General features: G+C 45.0%; 2 non-coding genes across 2 annotated transcripts; both read right to left on the bottom strand.

The window, feature by feature from the left end:
- Positions 1-1908: 1908 nt before the first annotated feature.
- trnan-auu (transfer RNA asparagine (anticodon AUU)) lies at positions 1909-1982 on the bottom strand. Its single transcript has one exon. It is a non-coding gene; the product is annotated as a tRNA-Asn (tRNA).
- Positions 1983-12103: 10121 nt separating this feature from the next.
- Positions 12104-12176, bottom strand: trnav-cac (transfer RNA valine (anticodon CAC)). The gene has a single exon. It is a non-coding gene; the product is annotated as a tRNA-Val (tRNA).
- Positions 12177-21375: the final 9199 nt, after the last annotated feature.

Below are 21375 nucleotides of genomic sequence, written 5' to 3'. Positions count from 1 at the left end.
ACTCTGTATCTAACCCGTTCTGTACCAGCCCTGGGAGAGATTGATGGGACAGTGTAGAGGGAGCTTTACTCTGTATCTAACCCCGTGCTGTACCAGCCCTGGGAGAGATTGATGGGACAGTGTAGAGGGAGCTTTACTCTGTATCTAACCCCGTGCTGTACCTGCCCTGGGAGAGAGTGATGGGACAGTGTAGAGGGAGCTTCACTCTGTATCTAACCCCGTGCTGTACCAGCCCTGGGAGAGATTGATGGGACAGTGTAGAGGGAGCTTCACTCTGTATCTAACCCCGTGCTGGACCTGCCCTGGGAGGGTTTGATGGGACAGTGTAGAGGGAGATTTAAACACGTGCTGCACTGTAATGTATATATGCGCGGGTTTACCTGCCACCAGGGGGACCGACCGTCGAAGGTCATTGGGCCACAGACACACACATGCAACTCTTGTATTTTAAGGAAGCCTCCATGTTTAATCCTTTGTTCGAGAGCTAGAAAAGTACGGTCAGGATGCAACTGATTGAGTTCACGGTAGTAAGCCAACTGAGTTATTGCATATGCAACATGCACCTGCCCTGGAAGAGTTTGATGGGACTGTGTCGTGGGAGATTTATGTTGTAACTAATTTGTGCTGTACATGCCCTGAGAGTTTGATGGGACAATGTAGAGGGAGCTTTCCTCTGTATCTAACCCCGTGGTGCATCTGCCCTTGGAGCGTTTGATGGGACAGTTTAGAAGAATCTTTACTCTTTATTTAACGCATGCTGTACCTGCCCTTGGAGAGTTTCATGGGACAGTGTTGAGGGAGCTTTACTGTGTATCTAACCCGTTCTGTACCAGCCCTGGGAGTGTTGATGGGTCAGTGCAGAGGGAGCATTACTCTGTATCTAACGCGTACTGTACCTGCCCTGGGTGAGCTTGATGGGACAGTGGAGAGGGAGTTTTACTCTGTATCTAACATGGGCTGTATCTGTCCTGAGAGGGTTTGATGGGATAGTGTAGAGGGAGCATTACTCTGTATCCAACACGTGCTGTACCTGTCCTGGGAGAGTTTGATGGGACAATGTAGAGGAAGCTTTCCGCTGTGTCTAACGCGTACTATACCTGCCCTGGGAGGCTTTGACGTGACTGTGTAGTGGTAGCTTTACTCTTTATTTAACATTATTGTCCTTTTTAATCCACTTGTTTCACACCGAAACAAATCGTAAGCATGATGTGAATTTAACGCCACGTTCTTTGAAATCATCTTTAAATGATTGGGTAAAACCACTTCTTATGCCACCGAAAAACAGCTTTGATTCCAGGTCTCGGCGATAAATTTTGAAACACCATTTTTAAATTCAAAACCTAATAAAATTGACGATATGCAGCCAACGTGCAAAAGTAAGAATTCTTTTAAACACCGTTAATTAGCCGATAACCTTCTTCAGAATGAAATAAATAATAATATAATTACTGAGGAACAGTGATATCTTCAATCATTCATTTTCTCTTTACATGTGATGAAGTTTTATCCCTATCTCATTTACACGCTGGATGAGAATGGTTTAAAATTGTAAGTGTATATGACTCAGTTGTAAAACCATTGATTGTGTGTGTGCCGATTCTTGATAGGAGGAGCACTTGAGACCGTAGTTCCAGTTCTTTCTATGTATCAATAGAATCAATTTCCACTCGTTTCTTCAAACCCAATAACAGAATTTATTTCGAGTGGGCTGGATGGAGGAACATGATCCATGTAAAAAATTGTTCTCGTTTTACTTGAACTGAATGCTCATAAAATATTGGAGTGGGAACTAATTGGAGAATAGCACAGCTGGCAACATTTGCGGAACAGATTCGTGCAGCCAAAACGCACAATGACAACCTGGGACTGTGCGGCACCGAATACTCTGAGAAAAACAGTTAAACACTTCGTCCATGCGTGGGCTCGAACCACCAACATTTCGGTTAATAGCCGAACGCGCTAACCCATTGCGCCACAGAGACTTATGGAAATGGAATGTTCAAGGCATCCCAAACCAGGGTGTCAGACAGTTAAAGCTTCAGATTGCTCTGACCGGGATGGAACTTGTCCACTCTCAGTGGTACTTTTCACAAATAAATGGAGGGACATTCATTGTGGATGTGTGGAAGTAGTCTGGTCCCGCACACTGCAGACACTTCCATGTCACCGCCAACCAGCTCTCCCGCAACCGGTGTGATCTACCTTCCAGCCTTCCAGTGCCTTGTCTGTGACAAAGTATTCTGATTGTCCCGAAGCCGGTGTTCAGTTTGAATTCCTTTTCAGCTCCTGACTGCGGATATTCCTGTGATTAAACAGGAACTAAATGCGAACAGGGACATTTGGATTCACCTTTTATTTGCTTGGTGAAATTTCAAAGATTGAAAGCGACACACATCAACCCCAAACCTCCCGTGAGATTGAAGCCCAGTTGCTGTTTCAAGCTTGAATGCAGGTACAAGCAGAACTTATTCAAAGAAAGTCCAAGTCCCTGAGGCGCCTGATTATTTGCACCAAACTCTTTGCAAATAGTAGAGGTTCATGTTTGGTGATCTGGGCACATCTTTCCGCAAACTACAACACTTCAAACATAACTCAATGGCTGTAAAGCGCTTTGAGGCGTCATGAGTTCCTGAAAGGCACTGCAGATATGCAAGTCCTTCTTTGCAAAAGTTCTAGGCAATTTCAAAATATGCGAGCAATATCAGGGCTCCTCTGGGACCCCTCGTAAATTTCAATGAACTACTCCGATGGGAAATCACAGCCCGAGACCAACGAGCCAACTGTTTAACAAACGTGAAGATAAGGTGTAACCATGATCAAAGCATTTTTTTGTGTGTCGCTATTCAGAACATAAGAACTTAAGAACTAGGAGCAGGAGTAGGCCATATGGACCCTCGAGCCTGCTCCGCCATTTAATATGATCATGGCTGATCCGATCATGGACTCAAGTCCACATCCCTGCCCATTCCCCATAAGCCTTATTCCCTTATCAGTGAAGAAGCTATCTCTGTCTTAAATTTAGTTCGACAGATTTACAACCCTCTGAGAGAAGAAATTCCTCCTCATCACAGATTTAAATGGGCGGCCCCTTATTCTGAGATTATGCCCCCTAGTTCAAGTCTCCCCTATCAGTGGAACCATCCTCTCTGCATCCACCTTATCAAACTCCCTCATTGGCTTATACGTTTCGATAAGATCACCTCTCATTCTTCTGAATTCCAATGAGTTGAGGCCCAACCTACTCAAACTTTTCTCATAAGTTAACCCCTCATCTTCAGAGTCAACCCAGTGAACCTTCTCTGAACTGCCTCCAAGGTAAGTATATCCTTTCGTAAATATTGTAAGTATTTGTGATCCTTGCCAAATTGCCAGACGGACGGTTTGAATCGCCCCCACCTTACGAAAGTTCTCGATCCGGGAATTATTGTTCAGAGTGTAAATTAAATGAGTCACGGAAAGGGATGCTTCAGTGATAAATCGTAGTGTATTTATTTGGTCTAACATACAATGTCTAAAACATGCACTGCTAAACGAAATCACTGTCTCTGTGGAGAATAAAATCCCGGTTACAAACAACATACATACAGTACAGAAATGAACCTAGTAACACGCATTAATTCCCTGGTAATTCTAACCCCACCCCTAATAATGAATTAACCTCTCCAGAATAGCCCTGAAAAGCTTCACTTCTGAGAAAACCCTGAGCCCTTACCCAGCTGGCCTGGGATATCTGGTTACTGGCTTGGGACACTCGCGACCATATTCACCACCACACGCAGCCGGTTTCCTTGCTCAGCTCAGCTGTGGGAAGTCACTGCCTGGTCTTCAGTCTCGATGGCTTCTTCTGCAGTACTGCGGCCCCTTCCTCTGGTACATCGATCGGTGGAGCGAGAGCGAGAGGGAGAGGGGGCTCTCTCTAGACACAAGCTGCAAGCTGCAAGCTCCAAGCTTCACACCAAGCTCCAAGCTAAAAATAAAGTGGAAAGGACCCTGTCTTTCTGGGAGTCTTTCTACCCCTATCTTTCCCACCAATCTTTAAAACCCCTTTGTTTCAAAGCACGGGTACTTAGTCAGTGCATTGGGCTGATGGCCCTTAGTCTGGGCATCTCTCTGAGCCTTTGTGTTGGGAAAGAGCCAGCTCCTCCTTGGCTGGCCAGGCTGGTGGGTTCATTGTTCTGTGTCTCCTTCTGAGATGGAGGTGAGAAGTGCTTTTACAAATTAGAGTGGCTTTGTCAGTGGCCCCCCTTCCTGGCTGACAGCTCTTTTGTCAATGGATGACTGATAGGTCTTTGTCCCAGCTAACTTCCATGCGGTCTCTGGAGTTTTAACAAAACCATTTTTTTCACATATTTGCGCTGGGTGTTCCCAGCACAGGAAAGATAGCCTCAGAAAAATGAAATCCGCAAAATATTCTTGACTGAGTCCATTCTTTAAACAGAAACTTTGCGATCTCTTCATTCTGCGCTGCTAATTATCGATCTTGCCACGTAAAAAGTGCGTTGGCATTGCAATGCATTAATGTAAAATTAATGAAAAGAAAATGCAACGTTTTGTCGAGTGCAAAACAGGCAGTGCCTGCATTTCAAAAAGCATTGCTTTTATTAATCCTGCGGAATGCATATTGCACAGATAATCTCAGCACACATTGTGCAGGCAAAGGCAGCATTAGACAACAAAGTGATTTGTCCTCCGCTGATTTGTAGCAGATAACTGACGGTTGAGCACATAATTTGACAACTGGACTTGTAGATCAAGCATCAATGAAAAAGGCAACAAAACTGCCCACCAGCACCAGGTGTCCCAAATTTTCAGCAGCTGGGACAACAAGAATTTAGGATTGACCGAGATTTAAACTCAGATCGCTATATTTAAAATCAAGAGGGCTCACCATTACACCATGGAACCAACTATTCCAAAATTTTTGAAACATACTTCGTCACAGACAAGGCATTGGAAGTCTGGAAAGTAGATCACACCGGTTGTGGGAGAGCTGGTTGGTGGTGACATGGAAGTGTCTGCAGTGTGCGGGACCAGACTGCTTCCTCACATCCACAATGAATGTCCCACCGTTTACTTGGGAAAAGTACAACTGAGAGTGGATAAGTTCCATCCCGGTCGGAGCAATCTGAAGCTTTAACTGACTGACACCCTGGTTTTGCATGTCTTGCAGTGTGTATCTGTGGCGCAATGGTTTAGTGCATTCGGCTGGTAACTGAAAGGTGGGTAATCCAAACCCATCTCCGGGCGAAGCCTTTTAATGTTTTTCCCCGAGGATTCGGTGCCGCACAGTTCCGGGTTGTCATTGTGCATTTTGGCTGCACGAATATATTCCGCAAACATTGCCAGCTGTGCTGTTATCCAGTGAGTTCCCACTCCAATACTTTTATGAGCATTCCGTACAAGTAAAACGAAAACAATTTTTTACATCGATCATGTTCCTCCATCCAGTCCAATCAAAATAAATTATGTTATTGGGTTTAAAGGAACTGGTGAAAATTGATTCTATTGAAACATATATTGAACTGGAAATTCGGTCTCAAGTGCTCCTCCTATCAAGAATAGACACACACACAATCAATGGTTTTACAACTGAGTCATAAACACTTACAATTTCTCATATAGCATGTAAATGAGATAGGGATAAAAATTCATCACATGTAAAGAGAAAATGAATGATTAAAGGTACTACTGTCCCTCAGTAACTATATTATTATTTAGTTCATCCTGAAAAAGATTATCGGTTATTTAACGGTGATTAAATTAATTCTTATTTTTTCATATTAGCTGCATGTCGTCAATTTTATAAGGTTTTGAATTGAAAAAAGCTGTTACAGAAGTTACCGCACTGACCTGGAATCGAAGCTGTTTTTCGGTGGTATAAGGAGTGGTTTTACCCAATCATTTAAAGGTGATTTCAAAGAATCACGTGGCGTTAAATTCAGATCAAGTTTACGATGTGTTCCGTGTGAAACAAGTGGATTGAAAAGGACAATAATGACACCAAGCATTACGATGCAGCGATGCAGCAATGCAGCGTTCCCTGGTGGTCCAGTGATTAGGATTCGGCGCTCTCACCACCGCGGCCCTGGACGATTTCCGGCCAGGGAAATTGCACTTCCATCAAAATTAAAACCTTAGAAGAAAGAGTTACATGCATCTCATGTGGAAAAAAAGATTCATTGATTTAAACATCATTAATTAATCCATTGTAGAACTTCAATAATTTATTTTGCCCTGAGTATGTGAGGAACGTTTATCCCGACCTCATTGTATTTTAGGAGCAGGGTCCAGCCCCGGTATCTCCACCTGTGAAAGTAGGAAACTGCTGGAAATACACAACAGGACAGGTAGCCTTTGACAAACAATTAAACCCAGGTTACAGACTCTCTTCCTTCCCCTGCCCTTTGCGGGACACTTGTTCCCCTTTAATTTTACAGACTGACTGAGTTCACTAACCGCGGGGAGAGAGTAGGTATCTCCGCGGCCCCACTGTGCTAACATGGAAGATAACACGATGAGGATGTGGGGTGGTGGGTGGGGATCAGTGACATGTTTGTGTAAAGGGAAGCGGAGGAGAAGGATTGACAGCTGTCAGTGAGGGACAGAAGTTGTTTAAGGTGAGCCAACACATTCCCGATCAGCACAGAAAGCATTCACTGGTCAGCTGCCCTCTGCTGCACTTCTGGTCAGAGCGGTTTCCGCAGTGGAGCCCTTATCACGTTTGCTTTCCACGTGAAAGGATCCCCTGCAGGAAGATTATGTTTAAACTTGCTGTGGATGAACAGTCATGGGCGAGTTTATTCTCCTGTCAAAAGGGCGACAATGGCTTCTCCCTTAATCTTTAATTGCTCTTTATTTCAATTCACTAAATAGATATATTTGAGTGAGAGAAATTGTCCCAGAGTGTCGCACACTTCATCTTTTGTTCCCTTTTAAACACATAAAATGAGGCCAGGGGAATAAATCCAGAAAACAAAGCCGAGGGATATAGACAAGTGGAGGGAAAAGGGGAAATACTGCCTCCATACACCGGAGAAGTGTGAGCTTGTGGACCGGAGAAGTTGCAGCTGCTGGAGCTGTGCGTTTAATCGGGGAGGGACGGGGGGAGAGCCCGCCGAGCGACCGGAGAAGTTGAGAAGCTGCTGTGCTTTTCATAGGGTTTGACACTGTTTAAAAATGGCAGAGTGCCAAGTTTTCTCTCACTACTGCCCATGCGCGAAGGTGCCGGCAGTGTTTTCGGCGCAGGCATTTGGCTCCGCCCCCCACTTCACCATCGACACCACGCCAGGACTCCGGGGACTGTACACAGCGGCCAGGATGCGGCGAGTTTTTCCCCGCGCCGTTTCCAGCGCGCAAAATCGGTGCGCTTGAGGTCAGTGCGCCGACAAAACTGCTTGGGGAAAATCTAGCCCTTGAAGAGTAAGGAGTACACTGAAGGAAATACAAATATGTTTGCCAAGCAACTGTCAAATTTTAATAACTTTTTATACAACCATCGAATCAGCAAAAAAACAGGGCACTCGCCCCATAGTACCTAATATATAGCCCACAGTACAAGAGTAAGGAAGTCTTGCTACAATAGTGCAGGGCCCTGGTGAGACCACACCTGGAGTACTGCGCACAGTTTTGGTCTCCTTATTTAAGGAAGGAAATATTTGCCTGGGAGGTGGTACAACAGAGGTTCACCAGATTGATTCCTGGGATGAGAGGACTGTCTTAAGTTGAGAGATTGTGTAGAATGAGCCGATACTCTCCGGAGTTTAGAAGAATGAGAGGTGATCTCATTGAAACACACAATATTCTGAAGGGGATTGACTGGGTAGATGCTGAGGGGTTGTTTCCCCTGGGCTGGAGTGTCTTGAACCAGGGGGCACAGTCTCAGGTTAAGGGGTCAGCCATTTAAGACAGAGATGAGGAGGAATATCTTCACTCAGAGGGTTATGAATCTGTGGAGTTCTCTGCCCCATAGGCCTGAGGATGCTGAGTCTCTGAATATATTCAAGACTGCGTTAGATAGATTTTTGGAGTCTCGGGGAATCAATGGATCGGGAGATCGAGCGGGAAAGTGGAGTTGAGATCAACGATCAGTCATGATCTTATTGAATGGTGGAGCAGGCTTGAGGGGCCGTATGGCCTACTACTGCTCCGATTTCTTATGTTGTTACCTGTGCTGGCTCTGTGAAATAAATTTCCAATTAGTCCCATTCCTCAGCACCCTGCAAATGTTTCTTTTTCAACTATATTTCCCTTTGGAAAGTTACTATTAAATCTGCTACCAAAACCCTGTCAGGCAGAAAAATATTCACATTAATTTTATAAAGTCCCATTTTAAACAGGCTTTGCATGTCATGAATTATTATCCCTTCCCATTTTACACACAGCATTTTAGGACATTGCTTTAAAATGTTTGGTGCCTGTGACACCAGCCATTGTTAGATTTATTCACACACTATCCTGACTTGGAAATATATCGGTCGTTCCTTCATCGTCACTGGGTTAAAAGCCTCGAACTCCCTCCCTAACAGCTCTGTGGGAGCATCTTCACCACACGGACTGCAGCGGTTCAAGATGATGCCTCACCACTATTGTGTTCCTCACACAGATGAGGCTGCAAACAGAGCGATTAAAGTAACAGTGACCTCAGTCTTTAATAAGACATTCCAGTGTGAGGAACATGCCTCAGGGGCCGGCTAATATATAGTGCTACCAAGGGATGCTGGGATCCCTTGGGACTTCAGGGGATGAGCTCCCTGGTGGCGGAACATGGGAGTGCATGCTTTACAGATACACAACATCACTCCCCGCAAAGTCAAAGTTGAAAAGTATTTACAAGGTGAGGCGGTCGGGAGCCATTCTTTCCCTGGTGGACCACCTCGGTACAAATGTCTGTTCTCGTGTGCTGTCTGTGTCCTCGCTGGACTGGCGTGTTGTTAGCCCTGCAGGGCTGCTGGGTGAGCCTGGCCTTCCTGTGTCATGTAACCGAAGTCAGGTCGAGCTTGGTGAACGTCTTGCCTCCTGCCAGCGTTGCAATTAGATCGTCTGCCTTAGGTAGCGGGTATTGGTCCTGTCGCGAGAAACGATTAATAGTTACTTTATAATCGCCGCAAATCCTGACTGTGCCATCACTTCTGAGTACTGGAACAATCGGGCTGGCCCACTTGCTGAATTCCACTGGGGAGATGATGCCCTCGAGTTGCAGCCTGTCCAGCTCGATTTCCACTCTCTTCATCATCATGTGAGGTACTGCTCGCGCCTTGTGGTGAATGGGTCGTGCCTCTGGGACCAAGTGGATCCGCAACTTCGCCCCGGAAAAGTTTCCAAATCCTGGCTCAAAAAGGGAAGGAAATTTTTTAAGAACCATGAGGTCTCATCGACATGTGATAGCGCTCGGATGTCATCCCAATTCCAGCGGATTTTGCCCAGCCAGCTCCTTCCAAGCACTGTGGGGTCATCGCCCGGGACAATCCAGAGTGGCAGTACATGCACCATGCCCTCGTAGGTGACCTTGACCATGGCGCTGCCCAAAGCAGTGATAAGCTCTTTGGTGTATGTTCTCAGTTTCGTGTGGATGGGGCTCAGGGCTGAACTGAATGCCTTGTTGCATCACAGTCTCTCAAACATCTTTTTACTCATGATGGATTGGCTGGCGCCAGTGTCCAGTTCCATTGCTATGGCTAAGCCATTCAATTTTACGTGCAGCATAATAGGTGGGCATTTCGTCGAAAATGTGTGCACCCCGTGTACTTCAGCATCTGCCTCCTCTATCGAAGGCTCTAAATTGCTTTGATCCACCATGGACCGATCTTCCTCCGCCACGTGGTGGTTAGCAGGTTTTGCAGAGCTTGCAGCTCGTTTGCAAGCTCATTGGAGGTGCTCCATTGTTCCACAGCACTTGGAAACATACCCTTTGAAGGGTTATGAAAAGGCTGAATGGAAGCATCCACAAGCTGTGAATTGCCTTGCATTTATTCTTTGTTGGGGACTCTGAGTCACCTGGATCACCTGAGGCCTGCTGGCAGTTGCAGACGCGTGGTTTCGGCCCTGTACATTTCTGCTCGCAAGCACAGTTCCAGTTAATTTATGAACATTGCTAGCACTTGCGTGCTGAGAGATTTGTTTTGTGTTTGCACTGGTGGACATAAACGCCTGTGCTTTTGCAATGGCCTCACTGAGGGTTGGTGTCTCTACAGTCAAAATTTTTCGGAGGATGGTCTCTTGGCCAATGCCCAGTACAAAAAAGTCTTTGAGCATTTGCTCCGGGCAGCCATCAAACTCACATTGTCCTGCAAGTTGCATTAGCTCGGCGACGCAGCTCGCCACTTCCTGACCGTCAGATTGCTTGCACGTGTAGAACCAATACCTCTCCATCAGCACGCTCTCCCTCGGGTTAAGATGCTCCCAAACCACTGTACGTAGCTCCTCATATGACTTATCAGTGGGTTCCACAGGAGCCAGAAAATTCTTCATGAGGCTGTAAATCGTTGCCCCACAGATTGTGAGGAGGACCGCTCTCATTTTGCAGCGCTTCCTTCTCCATCCAGCTCGTTGGCTACAGACTACTGGTCTAGCCGTTCGACATAAGCTTCCTCCGAGCTTGCTACCTCCGAGAACTTCTCCAGGATGACCGCAGTTTGCTGCATCTTTGCGTTGGATTCGTATTCTCGTCGCTAGTTATTGTGTTCCTAACACAGATGAGGCTGCACACAGGGAGGTTAAAGTAACAGTGACCTCAGTCATTAATAAGACACTCCAGATTGAGGAACAGGCCTTGGGGGCCGGCTTATATACAGTGCTCCAAAGGGATGCTGAGATCCCTTGGCACTTCAAGGGATGAGCTACCTGGTGGCGGAACATGGGAGTGCATGCTTTGCAGATACACAACAACCACCAGCTTCTCAAGGGCAATTAAGGTTGGGCAATAAATTCTGGCCTTGCCAGTGACACCCAGATCCTGTGAACTCATATAAAAAACACTATTTTAGGAGTCTGGTTCAAAATATTCATTGCTGACGACACCAGGAATCTGGGGCAACTTTTGTCAAATTGGGCTCAAAACTGGAGCGGTAATTCCTACCGTGCACAGAAAATAGAATCAGTATTGAAGGTAAAATCACCTGGTGCTCATTTTCAGAATCAACGCAGTAAGATTTGAAATAAAGTGAAGGAATTTTATTGTGAAAGGATTTGGAAATTAAATGTGACTTTTATTTCGGTCTTTAATTAAACTTTGTGGCGTCTGTCTGCCATTCATGTTTCTGTTGAATAAGGAAGGAGGGGTTTGACATTGACCAGACTGCACTGCTCCTGATATTTGTGAGCTCATCGGTTATAATGAGATGTTTGTACCCATTGGTCAGTGCCAACTTTAGCTCAGCTGTTACTTCGTGATAGCAACTTTGTGAAAAGTTTGAATTGGTCTTAATGCAGTCACTGCCTGGTGTTTTTGTTGTCATTGCAATCCCCTTCTTTCACACTGAAACAAATCGTGACCGTGTTTTTAAATTAGCAGTGTGAGAGTTTTAGAGAGCATCTTTAAATGCTGAACAAAACCATTCCGGTCCCTTCAGCTTCCCTGGTTCGATTCCCAGTTCGGGAAACAATTTTGCTACCACCGTTTTTAATTAAAGTGAAGTAATTTAACTAAATTACATAGATGACCCAAAGCACTTCAGAGTGGTGTCAAAACAAATGAGTTAGTAATTAGAAAGAAGGAATGACAGAAGTTGGACTTGAGTTTCTGGGATGGAGTATAAATAACCCACTGTGCACTGGAACTGGGAAGGGTGAATAATGAATGAGTTGTTTCCAGGTTTGAAATGCGGCTTAGATCTGCTGGTATTAACCGATAGCATTGTTGAGCAGAATGAAAGAAATGCTAACATGATCACTGAGGGTCAGTCGAAACTTCAACAATTTCATTTTAATAATTTGTGAAACTTTAATCATTGAGGACGTTTTATTCCCTTTCTGATTTTACACACTCTGTATTTTAGGAGACTGGTTTTAAATGTTCTTCATGGAATCAGAGAAGTTTACAGCACAGAAGGAGGCCATTGTTGCATGCGCAATGAACATTTAAACCCAGTTTTTGTTTCAAAAACAATGTTTCCACCCAGGCTTGAACCGGGGACCTTTCGCGTGTGAGGCGAACGTGATAACCGCCACACTACGGAAACTGGTGCCTAGTGCAGTGGCCAGAGAGAAGTGTTCAGCAACAAGCTGAAATGCTGAATCCCTTTTTCTGAAAAAATTCCTTTCACAAACATTTCTCTCACCGAAACGGCACAAAACAAAAATTTTCCTTTCAAATGTGGCAATTATTTTCATTAAACTTTTATTTTGCTTTCATGGGATAACATAATTAATGATTCGATAATTTTCTTTTGCACAATGAAAGAAATACTAACTGAGGGAAAGTCACTACGTCAATAATTTGTTCTGTGCTCTGCATGTATGTAATGTCGCCAAGTTTGCTGATGATACAAAGATAGGTGGGAAAGCAAGTTGTGAGGAGGACGCAAACAATCTGCAAAGCGATATTGATAGGCTCAGTGGGTGGGCAGAAATTTGTCAGATGGAGTATAATGTGGGAAATATGAGGTTATCCACTGTGGGAGCAATAATAAAAAAGCAATTAATTATTAAAAGAGGGAGAGATTACAAAATGCTGCGGTGCAGAGGGACCTGGGGGTCCTTGTACATGAAACACAAAAGGTTAATATGCAGAAACATCCTCTCTGCATCCACCTTGTCAAGCCCCCTCATAATCTTACACGTTTCCATAAGATCACCTCTCAATCTTCTGAATTCCAATGAGTAGAGGCACAACCTACTCAACCTTTTCTCATAAGTTAGCCCCTTCATCTCCGGAATCAACCTAGTGAACCTTCTCTGAACTGCCTCCAAAGCATCTATATCCTTTCTTAAATATGGAAACCAAAACTGCACGCAGTCTTCCAGGTCTGGCCTCAGCAATACCCTGTATAACTGCAGCAAGACTTCTTTGTTTTATACTCCATCCCCTTTGCATTAAAGGCCAAGATTCCATTGGCCTTCCTGTTCACTTGCTGTACCTACATACTAACCTTTTGTGTTTCATGCACAAGTACGCACAGCTCCCGCTGTACTGCAGCACTGTGCAATTTTTTTCCATTTAAATAACAACTTGTTCTTTAATTTTTTTTGCCAAAATGCATAGCCTTGCACTTTCCAACATTATACTCCATCTGCCAAATTGTTCACCACTCACTTCGCCTGGCTATGTCTTTTTGCAGATTTTTTGTGTCCTCCGCACACATTGCTTTTCCTCCCATCTTTGTATCATCAGCAAACTTGACTATGTTATACTCAGTCCCTTCATCCAAGTCGTTAATATAGATTGTAAACAGTTGGGGTCCCGTCACTGATTCCTGCAGCACCCCATTAGTTACTGATTGCCAACCAGAGAATGAACCATTTATTCCGACTCTCTGTTTTCTGTTCGTTAGCCAATCCTCTACCCATGCTAATATATTACCCCCAACCCCGGGAACTTTTATCTTGTGCAGTAATCTTTTATGTGGTACCTTGTCAAAATGCCTTCTGGAAGTCCAAATACACCACATCCACTGGTTCCCCTTTATCCACCCTGTTCATTACATCCTCAAAGAATTCCAGCAAATTTGTCAAACATGACTTCCCTTTCATAAATCTATGCAGACTCTGCCTGACTGAATTATTGTTTTCCAAAAGTCGGAGGAGCAGTGACCGGAGGAGGTGTGAGCAGCGGCCTATAAAGGCCCAGCGGTAGTCCGGGGATCGGCGGCAGTCGGAGGAGCAGCGGCTGGACGAGCAGCGAGCAGCGAGCAACAGCTGGTGCAGGGTCAAAAGTAAGAAAGAAGTCAAAAGTAATCAAAGGGTGACGTCACAGCCAAGAGAGTAAGTGATTGGCTGGTTGAGTGGTGAGTAGTTTTCTGTTTCTTTGATTTCTTCTTGTTCTTAGCAGCAAGGAAACTTTGGAATTGTTGCCAAATTAAGTACATTTTATGGTTAAGTCATAGCAGGAGAGCTCGGACACATGTCATGCTCCTCCCGTGCTATGTGGGAAGTCAGGTACGCTTCCAGTGTCCCTGATGACTACATGTGCAGCAAGTGTATCCATCTGCAGCTCCTGACAGGCCACATTGGGGCACTGGAACTGCACACGGATTCACTCTGGAGCATCTGCAATGCTGAGGATGTCGTGAAAAGCACGGTGAGTGAGTTGATCAAACCGTAGGGAAAGGTTACTCAGGCAGAGAGGGAATGGGTAAACATCAGGAAGTGAAGTGGAAGGAAGGTAGTGCAGGGGTCCCCTGCGGTCATCCCCCTGCAAAACAGACACACCACCTTGGGTACTGTTGGAGGAGATGACTCATCAGGGGAAGGCATCAGCAGCCAAGTAGATGGCACCTGGGGTGGCTCTGCTGCACAGGAGGGCAGGAAAAAGAGTGGGAGATCTATTGTGATAGGGGATTCTATTGTAAGGGGAATAGATAGATGTTTCTGCGGCTGCAATCGAGACTCCAGAATGGTATGTTGCCTCCCTGGTGCAAAGACCAAGAATGTCTCGGAATGGCTGCAGCGCATTCTGGAGGGGGAGGGTGAATAGCCAGCTGTCGTGGTGTATATAGGTGCCAACGATATAGGGAAAAATGGGATGAGGTCCTATAGCTGAGTTTAGGGAACTAGGAATTAAATTAAAAGGTAGTAATTTCAGAATTGCTACCAGTGCCACGAGCTAGTCAGAATAGGAAATGCAGGATAGCTCAGATGAATATATGGTTTGATGAGCAGTGCAGGAGGGTGGGATTCAAATTCCTGGGACATTGAAACCGGTTCTGGGGGAGGTGGGACCAGTACAAACCGGACGGTCTTCACCTGGTCTGGACCGGAACCAATGTCTAGGGGAATGTTTGCTAGTGCTGTTGGGGAGGGGTTAAACTTATATGGCAGGGGGATGGGAACCTATGCAGGGAGATAGAAAGAAGTAAAATGGGGGCAGAAGCAAAAGATAGAAAGAAGAAAAGTAAAAGTGCAGGGCAGAGAAAAACAAGGCAAAAATTAAAAAGGGCCACATTACAGCAAAATTCTAAAGGGACAAAGTGTATTAAAAAGACAAGCCTGAAGTCTCTGTGCCTCAATGCGAGGATTATTCGTAATAAGGTGGATGAATTCACTCAGAGGCAGCAATTCCTGAATATGTTATAACTGGGATGCCAGAGACATGGCTCCAGGGTGACCAAGGCTGGGAACTCAACATCCTGAGGTATTCAACATTCAAGAAGGACAGACAGAAAGGAAAAGGAGGTCGGGGAACGATGCTGGTTAAAAAGGAAATTAACGCAATATTAAGGAAGGACATTAGCTTGGATGGTGTGGACTCTGTATGGATAGAGCTGCGGAATACCAAAGGACAGAAAACACGAGTGGGAGTTGTGCACAGACCACCAAACAGTAGTATGAGTTTGGGGACAGTATCAAACAAGAAATTATGGATGCGTGCAATAAAGATACAGCAGTTATCATGGGCGACTTTAATCTACAGAAAGATTGGGGTAACCAAACTGGTAGAAATACAGTGGAGGAGGATTTCCTTGAGTGTATTAGGGATGGTTTTCTAGACCAATATGTCGATGAACCAACTTGAGGGCTGGCTATCCTTGACTCGGTGAGGTGTAATGAAAAAGGACTAATTAGCAATCTTGTTGTGCGAGGCCCCTTGGAGAAGAGTGACCATAATATGGTCGAATTCTTTATTAAGATGGAGATTGAAACATTTAATTCAGAGACTCGGGACCTGAACTTAAGGAAAGGGAACTTCGATTGCATGAGATGTGAATTGGCTAGAATAGACTGGCAAATGAGACTTAAAAGGTTGACGCTGGATAGGCAATGGCAAACATTGAAAGATCACATGGATGAACTTCAACAATTGTACATCCCTGTCTGGAGAAAAAATAAAACGGGGAAGGTGGCTCAACCGTGGCTAATAAGGGAAATTAGGGATCGTGTTAAATGCAAGGAAAAGGCCTATAAATTTGCCAGAAAAAGCAGCAAACCTGAGGACTGGAAGAAATTTAGAATTCAGTAGAGGATTCAAAGGGTTTAATACGGAGTGGGAAAATAGAGTATGAGAGGAAGCTTGCGGGGAACATAAAAACTGACTGCGAAAGCTTCTATAGATATGTGAAGAGAAAAAGATTAATGAAGACAAACGTCGGTCAGTTGCAGTCAGAATCAGGTGAATTTATAATGGAGAACAAAGAAATGGCGGACCAGTTAAACAGATACTTTGGTTCTGTCTTCACGAAGGAAGACACAAATAACCTCCCTAATGTACTCAGGGACCGAGTGTCCAGCGAGAAGGAGGAACTGAAGGAAATCTTTATTAGTCAGGAAATTGTGTTCAGGAAATTTTTGGGATTGAAGGTTGATAAATCCCAGGGCCAGATAGTCTGCATCCCAGAGTAGTTAAGGAAGTAACCCTCGAAATAGTGGATGCATTGGTGATCATTTTCCAACAGTCTATCGACTTTGGATCAGTTCCTATGGACTGGAGGGTAGCTAATATAACACCACTTTTTTAAAAAGAAGGAAGAGAGAAAACGGGTAATTATCGACCGGATAGCCTGACATCAGTCGTGGGGAAAATGCTGGAATCAATTATTATGGATGAAATAGCATAGCATTTGGAAAGCAGTGACAAAATCAGTCCAAGTGAGCATGGATTTAGGAAAGGGAAATCATGCTTGACAAATCTTCTCGAATTTTTTGAGGATGGAACTCGGAGAGTGGACAAGGGAAAACCAGTGGATGTAATGTATTTGGACTTTCAAAAGGCTCTTGACAAGGTCCCACAAAAGAGATCACTGTGCAAAATTAAAGCACATGGTATTGGGGGTAATGTATTGACATGGATAGAGAACTGGTTGGCAGACAGGTAGCAGAGATTCGGGATAAATGGGTCCTTCTCAGGATGACAGGAAGTGACTAGTGGGGTGCTGCAGGGCTCAGTGCTGGGACCTCAGCTATTTACAATATACATCAATGATTCTGATGAAGAAATTGAGTGTTCTATCTCCAAGTTTGCAGGTGACTCTAAGCTGCGTGACGGTGTGAGCTGTGAAGAGGATGCTAAGAGGCTGAAGAGTGACTTAGAAAGGTTAGGTGAGTGGGCAAATACATGGCAGATGCACTATAATGTGGATAAATGTGATGTTATCCACTTTGGTGGCAAAAACGTGAAGGCAGATTATTATCTGAATGGCGGCAGATTAGGAAAAGGGAAGGTGCAACGAGACCTGGGTGTCATGGTACATCAGTCATTGAAAGTTGTCATGCAGGTACAGCAGGCGGTGAAGAAGGCAAATGGCATGTTGGCCTTCATAGCTGGGGGATTTGAGTATTGGAGCCGAAGGTCTTACTGCAGTTGTACAGGGCCTTGGTGAGGCCTCACCTGGAATATTGTGTTCAGTTTTGGTCTCCTAATCTGAGGAAGGATGTTCTTGTTACTGAGAGAGTGCAGCGAAGGTTCACTTGACTGATTCCCCGGATGGCAGGACTGACATATGAGGAGAGAGTGGATTGACTGGGCCTGTATTCACCGGAGTTTAGAATAATGAGAGGGGATCTCAAAGAAACATATCAAATTCTGATGGGACTGGACAGGTTTGAGGGAGGAAGAATGTGCCCGATGTTGGGGAAGTCCAGAACCAGGGGTCAGAGTCTAAGGGATAAGGGGTAAGCCATTTAGGACCGAGATGAGGAGAAACTTCTTCACTCAGAGAGTTGTTAACTTGTGGAATTCTCTGCCGCAGAGAGTTGTTGATGCCAGTTCATTTGATATATTCCAGAGGGAATTAGCTGTGGCCTTTATGGCTAAAGGGCTCAAGGGGTATGAAGAGAAAGTAGGAAAGGGGTACTGAGGTGAATGATCAGCCATGATCTGATTGGAATGTAGAAACAGAGAAAATAGGTGCAGGAGTAGGCCATTCGGCCCTTCGAGCCTGCACACCATTCAATGAGTTTATGGTTGAACATGCAACTTCAGTACCCCATTCCTGCTTTCTCGCCATACCCCTCGAACCCGCGAGTAGTAAGGGCTACGTCCAACTCCTTTTTGAATATATTGAGTGAATTGGTCTCAACAACTTCCTGTGGTAGAGAATTCCACAGGTTCACCACTCTCTGGGTGAAGAAGTTTCTCCTCATCACGGTCCTAAATGGCTTACCCCTTATCCTTTGACTCTGACCCCTGGTTCTGGACTTCCCCAACATTGGGAACATTCTTCCTGCATCTAACCTGTCTAAACCCGCCAGAATGTTAAACATTTCTATGAGATCCCCTCTCATTTGTCTAAACTCCAGTGAATCCAGTCTTTCTTGATATGTCAGTCCCGCCATCCCGGGAATCAGTCTGGTGAACCTTCGCTGCACTCCCTCAATAGCAAGAACGTCCTTCCTCAAGTTAGGAGACCAAAACTGTACACAATACTCCAGGTGTGGCCTCACCAAGGCCCTGTACAACTGTAGTAACACCTCCCTGCCCCTATACTCAAATCCACTCGCTATGATGGCCAACATGCCATTTGCTTTCTTAACTGCCTGCTGTACCTGCATGCCAACCTTCAATGACTGATGTACCATGACACCCAGGTCTCGTTGCACCTCCCCTTTTCCTAATCTGTCACCATTCAGATAATAGTCTGTCTCTCTGTTTTTCAACCGAAGTGGATAACCTCACCTTTATCCACATTATACTTCATCTGCCATGCATTTGCCCACTCACCTAACCTATCCAAGTCACTATGCAGCCTCATAGCATCCTCTTCGCAGCTCACACTGCCACCTAACTTAGTTTCATCTGCAAATGTGGAGACACCACGTTTAGTCCCCTCGTCTAAATCATTAATGTAAAATGTAAACAGCTAGGGCCCTTGCGGTACCACACTAGTCACTGCCTGCCATTCTGAAAAGTGCCCATTTACTCCTACTCTTTGCTCCCTGTCTGCCAACTAATTTTCAATCCACGTCAGCACACTACCCGCAATCCCATGTGCATTAACTTTGCACACTAATTTCTTGTGTGGGACCTTGTTGAAAGCCTTCTGAAAGTCCAAATACACCACATCAACTGGTTCTCCCTTGTCCACTCGACTGGAAACATCCTCAACAAATTCCAGAAGATTTGTCAAGCATGATTTCCCTTTCATAAATCCATGCTGACTTGGACCTATCATGTCACCTATTTCCAAATGCGCTGCTATGACATCCTTAATAATTCATTCCATCAATTTCACCACTACTGATGTCAGGCTGACCGGTCTATAATTCCCTGCTTTCTCTCTCCCTCCTTTTTTAAAAAGTGGGGTTACATTGGCTATCCTCCACTCCATAGGAACTGATCCAGAGTCTATGGATTGTTGGAAAATGACTGTCAATGCATCCGCTATTTCCAAGGCCACCTCCTTAAGTACTCTGGGATGCAGACCATCAGGCCTGGGGATATATCGGCCTTCAATCCCATCAGTTTCGCCAACACAATTTCCCGTCTAATAACGATTTCCCTCAGTTCCTCCTTCTTACTAGAACCTCTGACCCCTTTTATATCCGGAAGATTGTTTGTGTCCTCCTGAGTGAATACCGAACCAAAGTACTTGTTCAATTGGTCTGCCATTTCTTTGTTCCCAGTTATGACTTCCCCTGATTCTGACTGCAGGGGACCTACGTTTGTCTTTACTAACCTTTTTTTCTTTACATATCTATAGAAGCTTTTGCAGTCCATTTTAATGTTCCCTGCAAGCTTCCTCTCGTACTCTATTTTCCCTGCCCTCATCAAAACCTTTGTCCTCCTTTGCTAAGTTCCAAATGTCTCCCAGTCCCCAGGTTCGCTGCTATTTCTGGCCAATTTGTATGCCACTTCCTTGGCTTTCATACTATCCCTGATTTCCGTTGATAGCCACGGTTGAGCAACCTTCCCTTTTTTATTTTTACACCAGACAGGGATGTACAATTGTTGCAGTTCATCCATGCGTTCTGTAAATGTCTGCCATTGCCCATCCACTGTCAACCCCTTAAGTATCATTCGCCAATCTATCCTAGCCATTTCATGCCTCATACCTTCAAAGTTACCCTTCTTTATGTTCTGGACCATGTCTCTGAATTCACTGTTTCATTCTCCGTGGTGGTGCGGCTCAAAGGGCCGAATGGCCTTCGCCTGCACCTATTTATTTCTGCACGCAGAGGGATGTGGGGGTCTGGAACTCACTGCCTGAAAGGGTGGTAGAGGCAGAAACACTCACCACATTTAACAAGTGCTTGGATGTGACCTGAAGTGCTGTAACCTGCAGAGGTATGGACCTCGAGCTGGAAAGTGGGATTAGGCTGGATAACCTCGTGTTGGCCGGCGTGGACACGATGGGGCGAATTGGCCTCCTTCCGTGCTGTAAACTTCTATGATTCTATGAACTCCTTCACAAAGAGTTGAGGTTCGGGTGGGGTGATTTGGGCACATCTTTACTCACGTGACAACATTTCAAAGGTAACTCAACGGCTGTAAAGCGCTTTGGGGCGTTATGAGCTCCTGACAGACGCTGCAGAAATGCAAGTGCTTCTTTGCAATAGTTCGATGCAAATTCAAAATTCACGGCAAAAAAAGGGCTCGCCCGGGATCTCTCGCAAATTTCAAGTAACAACACCAAAGTGAGAATCATACAACTAGACCAACGAGCCAACTGCTTAGCAAATATGGAGATAAAGGCCTTACGAAGTGCTATCTGTTAATAAACCTCCAGTCAAATCTTCTCAGATTATTAAAAGCATTGCCAAAGGAAAAGCATGAGTTTTACCCTATATCTCAAGGGATATCTTGGTGACTGCAATCAAGAGTTGCCACAACAAATTAGCACAAATAGAACTTTGATGGGAAGAATGTATTCGCACTACCATTGTGGTGTCTTTAGACTGTGGAGGCTGCAAGGAGATAAAGTGTAATCATCATTGAAACATTTTTAGTGTGTGTTGTTATTCTTGATCGGAGGAGCACATGAGACGGAAACAGTGACTTTGCCTTTTCGACATGTTTTCTGAAGCGCCGCACGGTCCCACTCCTGCAGTCAATGAGCTGTTGGGACGTTGATGTATCCATTATCATCATCATCATCATAGTTGGTCCCTTGAAACGAGGATGACTTGCTTCCACGCCGAAAAAGGATGAGTTCACAGGTGTTTCAATGAAAGATCCGAACTACAACCCGAAGGGTGGAAATGCCTGTGCGTGGATTTTTTTTATTTGTGATGGCCGTTGCACCACAGCCATCAAACAAGCTTGACAGAGCGAGGTCTTGCTCCAGTGGC

The sequence above is a fragment of the Pristiophorus japonicus genome, unplaced genomic scaffold (assembly GCF_044704955.1).
Source record: "Pristiophorus japonicus isolate sPriJap1 unplaced genomic scaffold, sPriJap1.hap1 HAP1_SCAFFOLD_52, whole genome shotgun sequence".
NCBI classification, from domain to species: domain Eukaryota; kingdom Metazoa; phylum Chordata; class Chondrichthyes; family Pristiophoridae; genus Pristiophorus; species Pristiophorus japonicus.
Note: the sequence above shows the minus strand (reverse complement) of the source record. Positions and strands in the feature narration are given on the sequence as shown.